The following is a 19,714-nucleotide window of genomic DNA, read 5'->3' as shown; positions in this document are numbered from 1 at the left end:
ATCTTTCACCTTCTCCTCATAATGAGGGATCTGAGACTTCTCACTCTCCGTGACAGATCTACTCCCAGTGCTGATAGACAATGTTATGACATCCTGTTCTTAAGGCAGGAAAACAGAACGGCATTACAGGCTACGTGATTGCTTTATATTTGGAACATTAAGTGATAACTATGTTGATATTGTGAGGGGCATTTTCATACCATGCCCTCTGTTTGAAATATATAGTCAATTATTGTAATGCTTTATGCTTATTCACAGAAATATTTGCTGTTCATTCCAGAACTTCCCCCGTTTTTTAGATTATGCCACTTGTGGCATAAACTGCTACGCCACTCAGAAAAACACCATGTCTCATAATCACAACTCCTTGTTTGATGTTATCGGAGGGTGCAGAAGGAAAACTGCAGATGGAACTGCAAGTGTTAGTTGTGCTTCAGCAGCTGGTAAAATGTATGAAAATAATATTTAGGTTTGAATAGGCAGTGTCACTCCCACACATCAAGCAAATGTGGCATTTCTGAATGACATCTTTACGCCCAAGAGGAAGAAGAAGGAAACTCCTTTTGCACGTATCTTCTTCCTCAACACTTTCTTCCCCTGGGTTTTGACTACAGAGCAGCTCAGCCACAGGGACTGCTTCTGACTTGCCATCTTTGCATCACAGAGTACCTACATCCTCCCTAAAGGCAACCGCTGTGCTGTGGTTCACACTTTAAGATGGGAAGTGGCCAGGACTGAGAATCTAGGCCCAGACTGTTTTAAAAGCTGACATTTGGGGCAATTTCCTATAATTGAAATCATACTGAATTTTTAATTCGCTCCTTACGTAAATCCTTCCTGCCCACAGGTTTCTGTATGTATTTATTTATTTATCTGGGAGCGGGGGGTGAGGTGTGCTAAAAGCACACACACCTGAGCAGAGAGTGCGTGGTATGGGCGTACTTTTGAATTAACTCCTGTTTGCCATTTCTTAACAGTTCGATGAGGTTTGTAAAAATGTTGAAAAAGACCTGTTGATTGCATCTGTTTATAATTACTAGTTGTGGAATGTGAATTTGCAGTATGTATTTATTGAATTATGCTCTGAATGTGAATAGTATACTGCTGCTTCTTAATTGCCTGCTCCGATAGGTGTCTGACAATGGGGCTTTTCATGACATCCCACTTCTTCAGGAAAAAATAAATGCATTTTCTTTTTATTCTTTTTCTTTAACAGTATGCTGACATTTTGTCAGCTAGAGCACATATTTTAGGAAATACTACTTCAGTACCTGTATTGCTTAGTACAGTTTAAGGGGGGTGGGGAAAGAACCAGCAATAACAGAGACAAAATTACTCAAAATAGATAATATGAATAATTTTAGTGCTTCATGAAGTGCCCATGGAGGGCACCGAGACTTTCTGAGAACTTAAAGGAATTTTGCATCAGGTTCTTATATGTTCTGCTTTGTTTTGTTTTCTCCAAAACAAAGTAAAATTTTCTGCCAGTCTAAAGTGTTGAAGCTTCTCTGAAAACTCTGGGAACGCACCACCTTATGCCAGAAGCGTGTCTTCTATAATATTTCTACAGAACGACCAAACTCAAGCAAAATGAGTCTATGTGAAGGTTCCTCCCCCATGCCACAAAAGAGATTTTATAGTGGTCATACTCATTTATCCGTCTATGCACACAAACACTGTTCACAAGTCTTAAAGTAGAAAAATTCTACTTTGTCTTACAGCATACCCTTGGCTCCATGTTGAATATTTTAAATATAGATAACAATGTATTTATTATACCTGCAGTCATTTGTACTAGTTTAAAAAGAGCTTCAGCAAAGGCACCTTAGGACGCATTTTAGAGATATTGACAAACCTCCTGATTTAATGCATCTTTGACAATATATTCAATTATCTTTGACAATAAAGGAGACATGCAGCCTAATTGAGTTCAATTTAGAAGGGCTGTAGAACAAGCCAGATACAGTGAAGATTCTGTATTTTATAGTAGTACTGTAGCAATTTTTAACAGTAGCTGAAACTCATTTCCACACTTCTGACTTAACAAAAGAAAACACAGCCAGGGCTCCCAAGTATAATTAAATTGGTATTCATCATTCAGCAATAAAGAGTACCACAGCACTGTGAAACAAAATCTCTTGCAGGGGGTCCTAGCCCTTCTGTTTCAATTTCCTGAAGGCCAAGACAGTTGAAAGAAGATAAGCAAACATCCCTCCAGAAATGGGAAATAGAATGTATTTCTGCAAAAGACTGGACAAGCAGTAGAATAGCAATGAAAATAGTGTTTACAAATACTTCAGAGGGACGCTGTGAATTTGGGGAGATGGGGACTCTGAATAGAGATGGGCAAACTCCTTTTCTTTTGAGGAGCTAATCCAAATCCTGCTGAAATACGTGCAAAGAACTGCAGTGCTGGGTACATGGATTTGATAACACCCCATGCAATCTATTCCCCTGTGTCACACAAACTATAGGACCATGAGGCCACAATAACCATTACAATATTTCCATGTCGTATAAGGGAAAGTTTAAGTTACAGCCGTCTCTGTGAGACAGGAGCCGGGAGCCTTACGCATTTAAATCACTGAAATAATCACAGAATTGTTCTTCCAAAAGAATTGTTGCGTGTAACTAAACGCTCGCAATCTTAAAGCCCAGAAACTGATACAGCTGGCAAAGGGTTGACTTGTTTTCACAATCACTGCCATCCCTAAAAGGAAAAAAACCAAAACATGTCTTTGAGTAGGACGCTTTCGCTGCAGGCAAGAGTCCTTAGGTAATGGCTCCATATTGCTGCAGTTTCTTGAACCCTATCTCTGAACTTTAGTAATGCTGAAGACAGCGCTAATAAATGCCATGTGCGCAGCATTGTTATCTGCACTGCACCAAGTTTGCATGCATTAGGAAAGCAGGAGTTTTAATCATTTATGTAAATGTATGATGTAGCACTTTATGGCATATTAGTGAAGTATTGATTGCTGTTTGAGACTTGTGTTTATGCATTCTGTGCTAATGAAATTTGTACCAAAGACCAAATTGGACAGTGATGTCAATATACATACATATAAACAAGGGTTATTTTGCAATGGTTCAGTCTCCACAATTATTTTAAGTAGTAAGCAGAAAGATAGTCAAACTACCCTCTAATGACCAATGAAAACAAGCCAGATTTTCTGTTTTAAATGCTCGCTTCACAACATAAGCAACAGCCAAGCAGCCTTTCCCAAATCTTTTGCATTGTCGAAGTGTTTTGGCTCAAAATGAATGCACAGAGTGGCTCCTGAGACACAGGCAAAGGCATCTGTTATGCAGCATGTTGCATCCAAAAGCCACCTGTGTGTTCGTAGATAATGCAAGGCATTCACATGTCAGAATGGATCCTTTGTGGAATTTTCTGAAGTTATATCTAAATAAATTTATTTTGCCAAGTACGTTTGATGGGGTTTCCAACCAAATGATAACATGATTTTTCTGAGTCCCTCATAACTCAGCTGCTTCAATGTGTGTTTTTCACCTGCCTATCTGCTCTGATTTGCATCGCTGTTATTTTTTCCCTCTTGCTTCAGCCAGGCTTTTATATTTTGCTGACTCCCTTACTGTTGCATAGCCTTTACTTTCCAGTTCTTTCACACTCACCTCTGAACTCGTTGCTCTACTCTACTCTTGCCCCTCTACTCTGCTCTGGTGAGACCCCCCCTTGCAGCGCTGCATCCAGCTCTGGAGCCCTCAGCACAGGAAGGACATGGACTTGTTGGAGCAGATCCAGCAAAGGGCCACAAAAATGACCCAAAGGCTGGAGCACCTCTCCTGCGAGGAGAGGCTGAGAGAGTTGGGGTTGTTCAGCCTGGAGAAGAGAAGGCTGTGGGGAGACCTTATTGTGGCCTTCCAGTGCTTGAAGGGGCACTCTAGGAAGGGTGGGGCCAAGCTCTTGAGCAAGGCCTGTTGTGACAGGACAAAGGGTGAATGGTTCTAAAATAGAGGAGGGTTGATTTAGTCTGGATATAAGGAAAAAATTGTTTACAACAGGGGTGGTGAAACACTGGCAGATGTTGCCCAGAGAGGTCATGAAGGCCCCATCCCTAGAAAGATCCAAGGTCAGGCTGGACACGCTCTGAGCAACCTGATCTAGTTGAAGATGTCCCTGCTCACTGCAGGGGGGGTTGGACTAGATGGGCTCTAGAGGTCCCTTCCAACCGAAACCATTCTGTGATTCTATGAACTGGACCAGAATTCAGGTGGAGGGGATTCTCAGCTGATGCTGCTTTCACAGTCTGTATTAGCTGTTCAGTGTTGCTCAGAAGCCAATAATAAGGCTAAAATAGCCAATACTTTGACACGGCAGCTGAAATTACGGTCACTTTTTACCAGATTTACAAACAGTATTAGAAGAGTTATGAGAATAAGACTTCTAAAAATCTGGCTTTCAGAGACAAATTCAGTAACTACCCTTAGGTTTCAAAAAAAAAAATTAACGGTAGTAAAAAAGTCCAAGACTTTTGGGGTGGGGCAGGGGACAGGAATTATAAAGTAATGCTAAGGGGAACAGTTTTATAGCCCTTTGAAAATGTTTAGATTTTTTGATATAACAAAGGGGAGGCAAGGCAGGTTGTTTCGGTACATGAATATGCTTCTGAACTAAGCACGCATGAATCAAGCTTTGTGCTCTGCCAACACGGTAACCTCCTGCACTCACAAAGGAGTCCTGACTGATGGATGAAACAGGCAAAGGAGTGCCCTGATCGCTGCCTTGTTTCCTTTTGTGACTAGGCTAATACACTGATGAAATTCTACCTTAGATTTTGAGACATCCTTCCTGTCAAAACTAGCAATATATTACCATTAAAAGCTTTTGTTTCAACAGCACTACATTTTTGCCACAGCAAAATTCCAACAGTTCCTTCTGACTAGATATAAGGAGGAAATTCTTTACAATGAGCGTGGTGAAGCACTGGCACAGGTTTCTCAGAGAGGTGGTAGATCCCTGGAAACTTTCACGGTCAGGTTGGACGGGGCTCTGAGCAAGCTGCTCTAGTTAAATATGTCCCTGCTCACTGCAGAGGGGTTGGACTAGATGGCCTTTAAAGGTCCCTTCCAACCCAAACCATTCTATGATTCTATGATCCTAAGAAAATGAGGGTAGCAATGTTATCAGAGACAAGAAGATGGGTGAGGACAGAGGAAGTCTGGTCTACCTTGCAATTTAAGCTCTGTATCCTTTCTAAAAAGGACTTCAAGACCTTGTTTAAAGCCCTTTGCATTCGATAAACAGGCCACAGTGATTTAATGAACTTTGAATCATATTCTGCTTGTCGATGTTGGACTACAAACATGAAAGGCTGAAATCCTGTTTCCTTGCTAACGAGGTACAGCCTTGCGACAAATCTTGTCCATACTGCCAGCCAGCATGCCCCAGTTCAGTGTAAAGGGCAATTTCCAAACAGAGCCATTTGGTTTCTGTGCTGACACTATTAACAATGAAGCCAATGGCAATAACACTTTTCATACAGTGGACACCTGTATGCTTGGAATAGGATAGAGAACATCAGCTCATTTCATTTTGGCTTGCAAACGGCTGCAGGTGGCAAAGCTATTTGCTTGCTTACAGCGCAGAATGGACTTCAAGTATGAAGGAAAAGGATCTATTATTTCACAGCCGCCTCCTCTCCCTTCCATATATGCTCATTTAGGATTTAGTAAGACCCAGATGTAAAATTAGATATGTTCCTCAGGAAAAAAAAATCCAAAGTGACTTTATACAAATCTGTAAATATTCTCAGGCCACAGAAATCAGAGCGCACTGCATTGTGTGGCATGACTACAATTTGTCACAGCACAGTTATCAAAGGCACTGCACTGAATTTAATAGAGCCATTCTTACAGAAGCAGGAATGCTCCATAGTGAAATCAAATTGCTAAAAGCGTGGACAGGATCTAAGTTCTGATTCAGAATCATATGTGAGTCCACAGAGACTAGCTAAACCCCTTCATGTGATGGATTTGTTTGGTTATCAGGTTGTGTTATACTTCCTTTACAAACAACTCAGGTGAAGTATGGGGGGTGGAAGGGAATGGACATAGCTGGGTTCTGATGGGCAGCTGAGAGTGCTTTGGGGGTTTCAGGGATGGTAGGCAGGAGATTTGAAGCAGAGCTGAGAACCTGTGGCTTATGATAAGAATGTGAGCAGCAGATAATCAGGCCACAGAGAAAAATGCAAAACATTTCTGGAGCCATAGGGAACTGGGTTTGCTGCAACTCAGAAACTCACTGAATGAACCAAAACCAAGCCTGGAAGCAAGAACCCATTTGCTTGGACACAGTAGACAAAGGAGGCATCCTATTTTCCCTCCATTTTTAAAAAGGAGGCAAACTACTTTTAACTACATATGAGTTTGAGAAAACAGTAATTTGTGAAGCATTTTCAGATCTTCAGAATAGAAAAGTTAGGTCCTTGGGAGGAAGAAAAAACAGCAAATGAAATTGAGTGGTAGGAATAAAAAAATGACACAACATCCCTACACAGTTATTTTCTATGAATGGTCTCAGACAATATTCAAAACATGGTTAGTGAAAAGCAAAATGGTTTTCTCAGCCCAGACCATTTCCCTGTGCTTCATCTCAACCAACATTTTTGCAGCCACAACCAAATAGGCCTTTTAGTTTATGACACACAGAGCAGAACAGGACAAGCAGTGTAAATGTAAGAGAAACTCATTTTTGTCAATAACGGAAGCAACTATGAACAGCAAGACTTCCACTAGGACAGACACAGCTCTACCTACCAAATTACCTAACCTTGCCTTTGAAGCCCCCATGGTCAGAGAACGTTTACTCCCCACTGTACTGTGCAGGCAGCTGCAAATGGAAGAAAAAGGTTTCGGAGAGTCTCTGCAGTAAGACCCGGGAAAGTAAAAAAAAGCAAAAAGAAGAGATAGAGGAAACTCAGTATGTTCCATCTTAGCTCTGGTGAGCATAGTGGCAGCTATAAAGAAAGACTCAAGGATGCAAAGTGACAGTGGCAGATGCAGAAATCAAGCATATGCTGAGGGGCTCATCACAATACTGTCACTCAGAGAAGACATAGAGGTCTGCCTCTACAAGAGCACTGGAGCAGGATGCAAAGACCCTGCCAGACCTAAACCAACAACAGTACACAGTGCCCTTGCAAAGCCTGAAGTGAGATTGTGAAGTGCAGATGCCACTCTGCAAACAGGTAATGCACCTGCAGTGAACTGCGGCCAGTTTCTCAGAAGAAGAGTTCTTCCTCCTTGATTTGTATATGCCAAATAATATGCTCTTTTTTTGTTGCAAAGTTGCTCATCTTTAAAATATCCTAATTTTTAAATAGGAGGCATGATTTTTCTTTTCATTTCTGTCATATAATGAAGCCAAATTTTCATAGAAATATGCCCTTAATCGATGGAAAAATAAATCATTTTCTATAGAAGCTGCTGCAAAATATGAAAAAACATTATTTTATCCCTATTATTATGTAAACTTAATTAATTATATTTTTAAAATTACTTTCTCCTTCCTTATAAAATGTAGAACTCCACAGTTTATCTTGTTATATCTAAATTAGCAGCATCCCCAAGCAGGTGTTACATTTGGAAGACACCACATTGTAAGCAATTAGAGAATTGTATGTAAATACATAATTTGTCTGAGGAAAAGAAAGCTCTTTGGTGTGATTAAGTATCATCTAAAAATTTTGTGTTTAAAAAGGTAAACAACTTCCAAACTGGGTGATGCAGGATTGGAAAACGTGCTTCCCTGAAGGATCAGCCCAAGGAGCACATCGTGTGCCTGTCTGTGATCAGCAGGTGAAAGTTCAGGTCTGAGCACGCTGCCTCGTTTCGCAGTCTTTGCTCCCAAGAGACTTTTCTCTTTGAGGAACTGGCAAACTGGAACATGATTACTTTTCCACTAGCTGCTTCTTAATAAAAGTACATATTTGTGGCACACACACACGCTCCTGGGATACCCTCAATGGCTGGGGATGAAGAAAGCTGTGATAGGAAGTGTGAGCAGACAGGGAATGCACAAGCAAAGGTGAACAGACATGTTCTCATTTTTGGCTGGAAGTCTACAGATGTTAAAACTGAGCCCATGTAGAGATATTTTTTCCAGTAGATTTTACTTAGAGTTTTGTCCTTTCATAGGATTGAAAACACCCTCAACTTCATAATACCCAGAAGGGAAAGAGAGCCATAGCCTTTCAGACAGTTGCAAACACCTAATACCCACCCATGGAATTATATCTTGGCTTATAGACCCAGTGTAGAACTCTGCAGGAGATTTGTGAAGACCTGGGAAAACTCCTTGCACTCCACTGCACTCCTGTGGGAGTGTAAGTGGAATTATCCTTATTTTACTACTGGATAAACCATTTTGAAAGAGAAAAAAGGAGTAAGCATTCTCTCTGCCAAATCTTGGGTGTCCGCTGCTTTCCAAATGAAGGAAAACACCCACCCTGATGGATCTTTCCTGTCAAATAACACATTTTAACATGAAGCATAATGAAAAAGGAGTGATTGTATTCGTATTTCTGCCACTAAGTATTGTAACGTCACGGGCTCTGTGGAGACTTGCCACTTAAATTAGACCCTTGAGGCCCCAAGTGGTTGAAATCACTTACCAAGAATCCTACACCAAATGAGCAGTAAAAGCAGAATATTTTTTTTTTTTCCACCCCAGTGTTTATTGGCATTGTCTATTAGGCACTCTGGTGTATTTCTAGCAATCTTCTTAACAGCAGAGCTAGAGACTTCCATAAGGGCTGAGATTTCCCTCTCTCCCAAATCAGAAATCTGTTATCCTAGTGACTGCTACAGCTAGCAATAGTGACCACAGCATAACAATAATAAAGAGTGACTACAGCATGGCCATAACCATAGCAGCAGAATGTAGCTTTGCATTAAAAGACTGCCTACCCCACCAATACAGCCCGCTCAGCCTAGGAAAAAATTCTTGTGGTTTAGCTCCAACCAGTGACTAAGCCCCACACAGCCACTCACTCGTTCCCCCACAGCGGGATGGGGAGAGAATCGGAAGAGTAAAAGCGAGGAAACTCGTGGGTTGAGATAAGAACCATTTAACAATTGAAATAAAATAAAGTAAGACAGGAATAGAAAGAAGAAGAAAGGAAGAAAGAGGAAGAAAGAAGAATGTACAAAACAAGCGATGCACAGTACAATCGCTCACCACCTGCCGACCAACGCCCAGCCAGTCCCCGAGCAGCAGTCACTGCCACCAACCATCTCCCCCCAGTTTAGGTACTGAGCATGATGTCATATGGTATGGAACATCCCTTCGGCCAGTCGGGGTCAGCTGTCCTGGCTGTGCCCCCTCCCAGCTTCCTGTGCACCCAGCCGAGCATGGGGAGCTAAAAAAGTCCTTGATTAGTGTTAGCACTACTTAGCAACAACTAAAACATCAGTGCTTTATCAACATTATTCTCAGACTAAATCCAAACCACAGCACTGTACCAGCTACAGTGAAGGAAATTACTCTGTCCTGGCCAAAACCAGGACAATTCTCCAAATCAGTTTTATTTATTTTCAGGGCATGTGAAATACATCCATTTTCCCCTCTGTTTACCTGTCTTGGATACAAATCACTCCTCTCATAGGACAAGGAAGAGCTGAAGTCCAAGAATTGAAGTTTTCCTAGCGGACAAACATGAGATATAGTGTTAGATCCATTTTAAATATGACATTTCAGGATTCAAAGTTAAATACTTGGGTTTTTTCCTTACAGTCTATGAGACAGAGTAAATTAGTTAGGGTTGTTGTGTACTACTGCAGCTGAAGTGCCTTTAGTATCTGACCTCATTCATTTGAACTTAGCTTGGGTGTCTTTACTATGCAATGCAAATATACCCTGATCTTATTACATAGAAGCTGTTCTGCAAAGATATTCACTGACCCCAATAACAATAGCAACTGCACTTCTGTGCTAAGGGGAAAAATAAACCCATGAGTATTTCTTTGGCCACTTCACACGGAAACAAAAGTAATGCTGCAGTAATTTAGGAGCAAATTGGTAGACTTGTAAAAGTCTCAGACCTTTACACCTTCTCCCTACCAAGCTGGTTTCTGCAGCTAAGCTACAGCCGTGCTTTGAGAGTATGTAGTGATGTGATGTCAGTATTTGTACTTGCCATGAAAGCAGGGACTACGTCATAGACATGTCTGTCAAGAAGTGGGGGACATGCAGGTCTGAAGAACAGGCAACTCTGAACCTTGGCTGTAAAAACTACTCTCTCCTTTTGCTTTGGAGCCTTGATTTTACTTTGCCTTCACAGATTATGGTGTTGTGCATGATGAATAGCATATAGCAAATTAATATTTAAGAATTCAGCACTGAGAAGTAATTACTCAGCTAGCAGAAGCTCACATTATTGATGCTTGGCTCCTTAAGAGGTTTTTTTTGGAGTGCCTATAAACTAAATTAAGACATTTAAAACATTACAGTATTACACATCATTAGTTTTCCTGATCTACATATTTTAGCAATTGTTTATGTTGTGTAGCATGAAGAGCTGTTTCTTGCAAGTTATTCCTGAGAAAAGTTTGGACTCGATTATCTGTTTGTAATGTCTGATAGAAGAGGAAGTATCTTCCAAGTTGCTGCAATGGGCTGCAGGTAAAGGTAAAAAGTACCTCCTTCGTGTCCTCTGAAGATGTGTACTGAAGCATAAGTCTCCAAAGTTCTGGTTTTCCTGTGACCGCCATGCCCAACTCTACCTCTCTCCAACTCCTTAGAAGGCATCAGAGAAACTCTGTGGGATCTGTTACACACACCAAAGTACAGGGCACGTTCCTAAATCAGAGGACTGTTAGCCTTAGTTTTAGTCAAAGACCAATTTGTGAAATTCACCGTCTGAGGGGTCCAGAGTTAATCTTGCTAGGACAGGAATGGAAGGAACCTGTTACCAAACTTCAGTCAGTACAGAAAGCTGTGACCCTCAGCTCAGTGGTGCGGCTGAGCAAAAGACATCAGATTTGTTTTCCATTCAATTTTTAGAGACATAAAATTATGGGCAGGGGTTTGAGGATTCCAGGAAGCAAGAATGGAGTCTTGTTAGACTGGAGGTATCTACAACGCATTCAACAGTCTGTGTCCAACATGAGGACATGAGAATGAGCACCGCAGTTAAACATCATTGCTTCTCTGGCATAAAGAAATTTTTTATAATTATAACACACTTCTTTGTAGAAAAATGAACTGTCCTAAGCGCCAAACCTAGATTTCATCTCTCTTTGTCCTTCCTCCCGAAGGTCTAAATTGCACCACAAATTCCAAGTCCTTCTAATCCATGAAGTTTTGTCCTGGATTTCTTAATCCAAAACTTCTAGAAAAATACATTAGATATCCCTTCCTTACAAGGTGAAGTTAAAAACCCAACCCAGGAGAGACGTTGGTCATAGAATTGTGGAGATATTCTATGGAAGGGACCTCAGGAAGTCATCTAATCCAAGCTCCTGCTCCCAGCAGGGTTGGGTGAGGAGTTGTATAAGGTTGCCAAGGGCTTTCTCCAGTTCAATTCTGAAAATGTCCAGAATGGAAATACAGGCCCATCTCTTTTTACTCTTTTGGCCCCTGTCCCAGTGCTTAAAAATCCTCACTGTGAAGAGTGTTTTCCTCCTACCAGTTGGAATTTTTCATGTTAAAATGTGTAACAGTTGTGTCTTGCCATTCTGCAGTGCCCTTCTGAGAAGAATTGGCTCTGACTTTATATATTGGAAGGCTGGAATTCCCTCAGCTTTCTCCTCTCCAGGCTAAACAAACCCAGTTCTCCCACCCTCTGTTTATATGTCATATGCTCCATCTCCCTTCTGAATTATGTGCTACTCAAAATGGGTTTGGTACTCCAGTTAATAAAGGTGGTTTGGGAACCTACTTTATTTGCATGCATGGCTGCTTGTGTGCAATGCAACATATGTATCAGGAGTTTAAAATCAGATTGAAATCATGGTTCTAAAAATATCAGGGTCAAAGTGAAGAAATACTGTCACATAAAGACATTCAGGGACATAGAACTTAAAAGTGTATCAAATACATAGGGGAAATCTATGATGAACTTGTATTGTCCAAGAGTTTTGTATCAATTTTTGCAGAAGGCCACTAACGAGTAGAACAATATTTGGACTTCTCTGAATGGACCATTGTACATTGACCCAAAACCACAGAGGTACTGGTCATAGTTAGTTGAACGGAAGAATTAGGATCCTGAGGGCCTTATGTAGAGTGGTCTTGGGGTAGAGCCAGGTAGAGTTGGAATCACATTTGGATCGATGCCACAGGGCAAGAGGACTGCACAAAAATAATTATACCAACAATATTTTGCGCTGTTAAGCAACAAAGGCATGATTTTGAGTGTATAATGTCTATTCACTTGTAATTGATCCAAATGGGATCTCATTCTTCATGAAAAGGGCTTGGAGAAGAGCCTGACAAATTGTCAGCTTTGTGCTATACCTACATATGTTCCACAGCATACAGGGGTATAATCTTAAATTAATGCATTTTATAACTCGAGCAAAACTCATCTGGTTCTGTGGTGTAGAACTGAATGGCTGCACTTGGCAGGCATCTGTAAGCATTTAAGACCTCTCTTTATAGGCAAAATAACAAGACTCATCAATCCCATATTGCGCTCTTTGCAAAAAACAAAACAACAAAAATTGTGAAATTGGAAATACCATTTGTGAAGTAACCTTGTGTTAAACAAAGGGGTTTAATTGACCTTGTTAAATTTTATCTGAATAGATGTACAACCAATAACTCAGCAGAATTCAGCACATCAGCTATCAGTCCTCATTCAGCCTATAAGCTTACCAAGTGCTGGTTTATTCTATGTCCTGCAGTTTAACTGTGAAAGTTTCTGTTGTCATGGTAGTTTCATAATTACATATTATGACTGGGGGGAAAACTAGTAATAATAATTAAAAAAAGACACCTACGCTTGACACTGGTGCCCAAATGAAAAGGCAAAGATCTGTGCATCTGTTTTGTGTTAAAAGGTCTGCTTGAGACAAAACGCAGGTTCACTGGGGAGAGGTGCAGGAGCTGCAGGACAGTCTGGTGTATAATAGAGCCATCTACCGGAAAGCTGCTGCTGTGTGCGCCTCTTCTCTACCTCTCTCACCTGCTTTCAGCCTTCTCAAAATTAACTCCTCATCATTTACATCCATCCCTTATTTGTTGCCGTTCCCTGCAAGGTACAGGTGAATACTAAATCTCTGTTGTTCGTTGCCACAGACCTACTACAGGAAAAAGTAAGCAATCTCTGTGTTCGAGCTGGATTTACACAGGAGTAAAGTCCCCTGTCTTTCATGAACTGGTAGTTTACTTAGGTGTATGTCCTGCTGGTGGCCACGCTCCAGTCAAGTTTAAGAAAAGGAAGTCAAAGCAGGAGAAATTTGTTGTGTTGCAAGACTCTCACTTGTTTTTACAGGGAAATGGAAAAGTTTACCTTGCTTTTACAATGCACTAAAACTTCTTTTAAGATGGTTTGATTCAACAGTGCTGAGAATCGTTCTTCCTGCTTTGTTATAAGAAATGTTAAGTAATCTCAGCTCCTACTGAGGTGTTTTTTTTTCTTATTCTTCCTTTCTCTGCTTTTTTTTTTCCCTGGGTTTCTCTTCTTTTTCTTTTTGAAAGCTGTTTGTCTACCCAGACAAGTCCTTTGTCTGGGTAGCACATGCTATTTTTTCCCCAGCAACTATTACATTTCCTGTAGTGTTTTAACTGAGGTCTTTCTTAGATTAAAAGAGTTATGATCAGCCACCAGTTTAAAGACAGCCAGAGTTGCACTTGCACCTGTCTTAATCAAGGTGCTTGGTAACTGAAACAGCACTCCTAAAATGGAGCTGATTGCTTCTCATGTCCTGCAAAATAACTTGGACAGACAATAACTGAACAAATACTCTCTAACCTGCTTTAAGAATATTTTTCAATTTATATTTGAGCTTACCAATGCATTGGTGTTTCCATGCCATACACCATCATCCTGTGGAGAGGAATAGTTGAAGAGGTCAAATGATGCTGCAGTGAATCAGTGTAAACACACAATTATTCATGTTGCAGAAGGACTCTGTTCTTCAGATAATTGAGGAAAGAGCAAAACTGTAATTCAAATACAGTTCCACATAGCTCATGAAATGTTGATTTTAATTTTATTAGTTATTATCTATAATATACATGTGTATATAATAAATACATTAACTATTATATTTAGTATTACATGTTAATTTTTTTCTAAGAATTTTTTGGAACACAGTGAGACAAAGTCCTTCTCTTTTATCAACCTAAATTCTTGTAGACTGTAAAGGCAGCTGTGACAGAATAAGGGCAAAGAACTACAGGTTTTGGATCAATAAAACCAGAAGAAATGTGGAAGTTTCTATAGGTGCAACATAAATAATTATGTTCACTAGGAAGCTGCTCTTTGGACCCCACACCAATCATGACTTCGCGGGAGTGCACGAATCCAAAAGCCAAACTGGCACGAACCCAGAGATTGAGCTGATAATCCTGCTTTACAGCTCAAATGGCAGGTACATCAAAATAAAGGAACACACGCTATCAGTAAAAAGTTAATTAGTTTTTCTTTCTTTGAAGGTGCGTTTTCAGAAATGTGTCAATAGTGCATTAGAATTTCACATACAAATCGCCTGGCAGCTACTGACTGCCTGCTGCAGGCAGTTGTCAATTGGCTCTGCTTAATTTACTTATTTAGTCCTGAATTTGACCCTTGAGAGTTGGCAAAGAAGCAGTATCTCTCTTACCTACCCCATATATGTGATCTGCCTGAAGAGCGTAGGCACGACAGCCCTGCTGTCAATTGTGGTCATATGTCTTTGCCTCTGAGTATCCATGGAGTGTAGCAGTCAAAAGGGTTGAAACCAAGGACAACTAGGATGAAATCTAAATTGCAGGAGTGAAACAAGGTTTTTCTGTGATGGGAGCTTGTGATGTAAGAATTGGTAGGTGTGCTCTCACAGCATTTAGAAAAGGGAGTTTACACTGCTGAGTAGCGCTGACTATCAAACTTGAAGAAATAGTAACTACAGGTTACTGTTGTCCTCCCCTCCACTAAGGCAACGTGTCCCCCATGCCTTATTTCCCTTCCGGAACTCGTTCTTCCCACAGATGACGTAGGTAGAGGAAAGCTGTCAAACTATCTTTCTAAAAGAAAAATCGTTTCTTTCCACCAAATCATTTCGTCTTCAAAAAAGCATCCTTACTTTTGCTTCATGGAAGATTTTTCTTAGAACCGTTTTACAACCATTAAAAAAAAGTATCTTTTTTTTCTTCTTTTAAATGCTGGAATTATCATGATCTTATAATTAACCAGAGTTTGTAAGGCTTTGTGAAACTACTATGATGTACTTATAAGGACATACAACTTATCAAGGTTTGAGCATGGTCTAATTAATAGAGATCACATGCAGCCCATTAATTACCTCAACATGGTAATCAAACATCCAGAAATACTGCTTAACTAACCCCTGGTGTACCCAAGGGCAATGCATTCACTGAAGACGTGGCATGTCTTACTGCTACGTGTAATACATCAGTGTTACCTTTGAGGGTGGGGTACTTGGGGGTTATTTTGATAGAAACCATGCAATAGTTAAGAATGGGGTTTTTTTTAATGTGAATTTAAGTCCCCGTGAAAAATACTGAATTAGCCTTAATGGTAAGTTAAAGATCACCATCTTCATTAAATCACAGCTACAGATCTTAGTCCCTGTCCTACGCCGCCCATGTGGATCTAGACAGATTGCACCAAATGCTGAGAAGTTTTCCAACTGCAAATCCCCTTATTTATTTGGTCCAGCACGAGCACCTAAGCATGGTTATCTCCTGCTTTAGCTGCTCAAAGAAACAACTGCACAAAGATTTCCTGGGCAGCAACCCTCACCTACTCGTCTTCTTGCTGTAATTATTACCCACCACCTCGCCACCCTCCTGTCATGCCCTTGCAGCAGGGAGTGGGACAGTTCCCCAACGATTCATTTCAAAGCTCCACAAACAGCTCCACAAGCAGCTGGTGCTACTAAATGGGCTGCATGGAATGAGAAGCCAGAGGCAGACAGGTGGGAAACATTTTTTCTGAACATTTTTTCTGTTGGAGTCTAAAAGTTAGGCACCCTTTTAGAATACCTCTAATGATATGTAGTAATACAGATATTTCTAGAAGTTAGGCGAGCTCACCTATCTCAGGAACTCATGATGGAATGATCAGCTTTGGAGAGACTTTATTTTTCCCATTGGACTGTAGAGAGAACATGTATTCCTAAATTAGATCAGATTTATGTTATACATGGGAAAAATTAAATGGTATAAACTCCTGCTTGAGTTCATAAATGTGATGCAACAGTGGCCACCTAGTAACCAACAGTAGCTATTATCATATTAATGGAAATTTTTTTTTAATCCATTCTATGTTAATATTTAGATAATCAGTTTGTTGCCAAGTCCCTTGAATCTCCTTTGTCCCCTTGGCAGGTGCTGTTTCACTAGTGCTATGTTTCGGTGAATCATAACCTAAAGAAAACTGTCACATCCCTGTTTTATAGGATCCCTTGCACTCGGCTGAAGGTCACCAGAAAGACAGAACAAAATAAAAATAACTGAGCTAACGAAAAAATTAATTCTAAAGCAGTTTCCCCTGCTCTGATTCAATGTACTTATATTACTAAGTAAATCAAACAGTAATAAAGCATTGTCCTCTGACATGAAATCACCATGCTATAATTCTGCTCCTAATCATTTGTGGTGCTAGGAGACAGTGAGCACTATCATTGCAGGCTGTGATCTCATTCGGTCTCGTGGAATTTTTATACCAGCAGGGAATACTACATTTATCTATTTGACTTCCAGTATAATCCAGGTCAAAATATGTCACTTGGTAACTCCTGCATCCTGATCATATTTTGTGGTAGGAGATAGAACACATTTTTAGAAAGATAATAAAACGGAATAATGAAAACTCTTCTATAGCTCTCTGCAAATCATCCCAATCTTTGGTTACTTTCGGTGTGAAATTTTAGCACCTGAAGTCTGACCTGAATTTCTGCTGGCTCCAGTCGTCTGCCACCCTGTCTCCTCCTGCTTTCAGCTGCTAAATTACTGTATTTTGGCTCAAAGTCAACACAGGTCAGTTATTTTTCCACTGACCTGTAGGGCCAGATCTTCAATTTGAATGAGTCACTATAGTTTAAGCAAAGTTAACTGGAACTTATTCTGACTTTGCTTGTTAAATTATGGAAATGTCTGCTGTGCCTCACACAAGCTGTTCCCTCATATACTTTGATTAAAGTACATCAAAACCTTCATTTCAACCAGATTAACACATTGATTACCTCAGGTTTTCCACATCAGATTCTTATATGTGTATTCTGAATTTTTTCAGAAAGGAAGTGGTAGTGGATTGACCTTGGGCTGCATCCAGACACCCACCCAGCTGCTCTTTTCCTCCCCTGCCTCAACAGGATGGGGGGAGAAAATAAGAAGAAAAAGCTCATGGGTCAAGATAAAGACAGAGAGGTCACTTACCAGTCACCGTCACAGGCAAAGCAGATTTGACTTGGGGAAAATTAATTAATTACCAATTAAAATAGATTTGGGTGGTAAGAAACAGACAACATGAAAACCACACTTTCCCTCCTCACCACCCCCTCCCTCCTCTTCCCCAGGCTCAGCTTCACTCCTTCATCCCCAGCTCCTCTGCCTCCCCTCCCCAGGTGTCATGGTGTGATGGGGAACAGGGGTTCGGGTCAGGACGCAACGCCTCCTCTCTGCGGCTCCTTCCTCCCCACACTTTTCCCCGCTCCAGGCTGAGTCCCCTCCCCAGGCTGCAAGTGCCTTCAGAACATGTCCACCTGCTCCTGTGTGGGGTCCTCCAGGGGCTGCACGGAATCCCTGCTCCAGCGCCTGGAGCTCTTCCTCCTCCTCCTCCTCCTCCTCCCCCCCTGGGGGTCACACTCCTCTCTCACACCCTTCCCCCCTCACTCCCGGGCAGTGTTTTGCCCCTTTGTTAAACACGCTTCCACGGAGGCACCACCAGCGTCGCTGAGGGGCTCAGCTGTGCCCTGGGGTGGGGCAGCTGCAGAACCGCCCGGAACCGCCCGGAACCGGCTGGAACCGGCTCTGCCCAGCCCAGCCTCTCCTCACAGGGGCCCTGCAGCCCCCGCTGCCGGCACCCGCACAGCGACACCCCGTACAGAAGCTTTAAAATAAAAGAGGTGCAGTTTCCAAACGCTGTCCTGGTGTTCCTCTGCCAGAACTTTAGCTCTGCCATTAGTAAAGCAGCACCACCTGCCTCGTCGTACTTGTCTATATAGTCACGCATCAGCCTCCTCAGCTACCACGTTACTCTGAGCAGTCACAAGCAGCTGGGCACGTGCGATGTTCTCCGCACCTTTTCAGATTAATTCACTTCCATTACGCAGCACTTCCTGGAGAAGTGCAGCCTAAATTATGAGACTGGGTCTTGTTACATTGAAAGCAGAAGTTGGACGACTTCCACCCACCGCACAACCCCAATCTGCAACAGAAATCAGCCCTTTGCCTCATTTACGCCAGCAGACCTTCGGTGGAGTTTCTGTGCCGAACCTGCGGCGAGACCTCGGAGGAACTGGAAACTTCCCCCGGGTGCCGATTCTCGATACGGAGCTCCCTTCCGCAAGCTATCGTCGAGACAGTTTGGAAGCCGTTTAATATGTACAACACCGATTTTGTATAGCGATAATTGTTTTTAATCAGAATGTTGTGCAGTACTAAGTCAAACACATTACAGAAGTCTAAATATATTATGTCAACACAGCTACTTTAAATTAAGCAGAGCTAGGCCCAGCTCAAGAGCTCCACGGAAAACCGCGATTCATTACGAAGTAATGTTGATATAGTAGTAACTATCTTGCCCCAGCAGAATAATTATCCTAATAATGTTTCTTGGGATGGATCTACTGGGAGGGGACAAGAAGTTAAAGGACTGTGGCCCTTCTATTCACTACGTGATGTGGAGTACAGTCTTTTTGATACAGTGGAGGATATAGCAGCATTTTATGTGCACCATAGCTGCATTCAGCCCTCATGATGCTATCACTGTTATCTTTCCAATAGCATAGATAACAGACGTCATCCCAGTTGTATGCGGTAATTAAACATCAAGGCACCTTTTCTAAGTGCAACCGTGTTACTGGGGGAGAGTGACAGTTTTAAAAGGCGTTAACTTTGTAGGTACATTGTTTTTTAAAAAACGGTTCATAGAAACATTTCGTATAGACAATAATTGACCCATTTGTCAAAGGTGCTGATCAATGGAGGTAGCGTCAGAGCAGCAGATGCTCTACGAGCTTAAAAGAAGGGGTCGCCAAGCTACCGTCTCTGCTGTGCCCCTGCCATGAAACAGAGTTCACTGCTTATGCATTCCCTTGCCACTATTTTGAAATCAATTTACATCGGGTATTAAAAGTCTTAGATACTGTTCAGCATGCAGAAAACCGACAAGGGATAATGAAAAGGGGACGTGGCATGAGTAAACAGGCTCCTGTCTCTGGCCAGTCCCTCTTCACAATGCCTTTTGTGGTCTCATCTGGCAAAAAGGGAGGAAAAGAAAAGAAAACCATTTGCTTCAGCTGGCAGGGGAGAATCAGGAGCAAATTGTCCTTAAGCACCACTTTAAGTGAATTAAAGTAA

The 19,714-nt window shown here is 41.5% G+C and overlaps 1 long non-coding RNA gene across 1 annotated transcript in view; it reads right to left on the bottom strand.

The window, feature by feature from the left end:
• The window catches only part of LOC142060916 (uncharacterized), a 38,644-nt gene extending 24,629 nt beyond the window's left edge, over positions 1 to 14,015 (bottom strand). Inside the window, exons 1-2 of the long non-coding RNA XR_012661982.1 lie at positions 13,980 to 14,015; positions 9,599 to 9,666 (exon numbers count right to left, since the gene is read on the bottom strand). This is a non-coding gene — a long non-coding RNA (uncharacterized LOC142060916). The remainder of the gene's footprint in view (positions 1 to 9,598; positions 9,667 to 13,979) is intronic.
• Between the last annotated feature and the right edge of the window lie 5,699 nt (positions 14,016 to 19,714).

Source organism: Phalacrocorax aristotelis, chromosome 8, assembly GCF_949628215.1.
Source record: "Phalacrocorax aristotelis chromosome 8, bGulAri2.1, whole genome shotgun sequence".
In the NCBI taxonomy this organism is placed as follows: Eukaryota; Metazoa; Chordata; class Aves; order Suliformes; family Phalacrocoracidae; genus Phalacrocorax; species Phalacrocorax aristotelis.
The sequence above is the reverse complement of the archived record's forward strand: the minus strand, read 5'-3'. Positions and strand labels throughout refer to the sequence as shown.